Here is a 775-nt window from a genome sequence, read left to right as displayed (position 1 = left end):
TTCCACACTGATGATCATCTGAACCCAAGAAAAAAAGGAAAGAGCAAATTTCCTTGAAAGTTGTTCATGTTCAAAGCAAAAGCTCAGCTGACTGGAGTTGGCAAAATCTCAAGAAGCTTTAAGGAATCACAGTTAGCAAACTTATCTTCCCTTTTTAGGATTCTCTTTGGTCTGGAAGAAGTTTGGAGACAGACTTTCGTCCGGCCTCGGAGGTTCTGGACAAACTGGCATTGACACTAGCTAAGTATTAACAAATTATTTACATATTTAATTAAATTCTTATTGTTATTAAAATTCACAAGATAAGTACCTGTAGCAATCCCAAGCATGTCCAGTTTTTGGCTCTGCTTTAGCTTAACAATTTTAATTATTAGCGCTGCCTGTCAGATGTCCGATCCAAATAAAAGCCCAGGCTGTAACTCCCCCCCACACACACACACAAAAAAGAAAAACAAACACAGGACGACAGTTTTAGCACAAACAGCAGTTTAGGCAATCAATGAAACACTTGTTCTGTGCTAATCAGGTGTTAGCATGCTAGGCTTTGACTGTAATATTAGCGCTTGTATATGCAACACTCAATACGCTAACATGTATGTACACACACTAGCACAGCAGGATGTTGGTGTAAAGCAGAAGTAATCTATTCAAGGCAAAATAAAGGATAAAGTATAGAAAACTACTATGATTATAAAATATACTTTTACACGGTACAGAGATATTCTAGATTGTCCACAAACCAAAGTTACCCTGTTATCTTTGGCTAATCACTGCC

The sequence above is a fragment of the Pundamilia nyererei genome, unplaced genomic scaffold (genome assembly GCF_000239375.1).
Source record: "Pundamilia nyererei isolate P.nyererei 1_Seehausen unplaced genomic scaffold, PunNye1.0 scaffold00216, whole genome shotgun sequence".
Lineage (NCBI taxonomy): Eukaryota > Metazoa > Chordata > Actinopteri > Cichliformes > Cichlidae > Pundamilia > Pundamilia nyererei.
The sequence above is the reverse complement of the archived record's forward strand: the minus strand, read 5'-3'. Positions refer to the sequence as shown.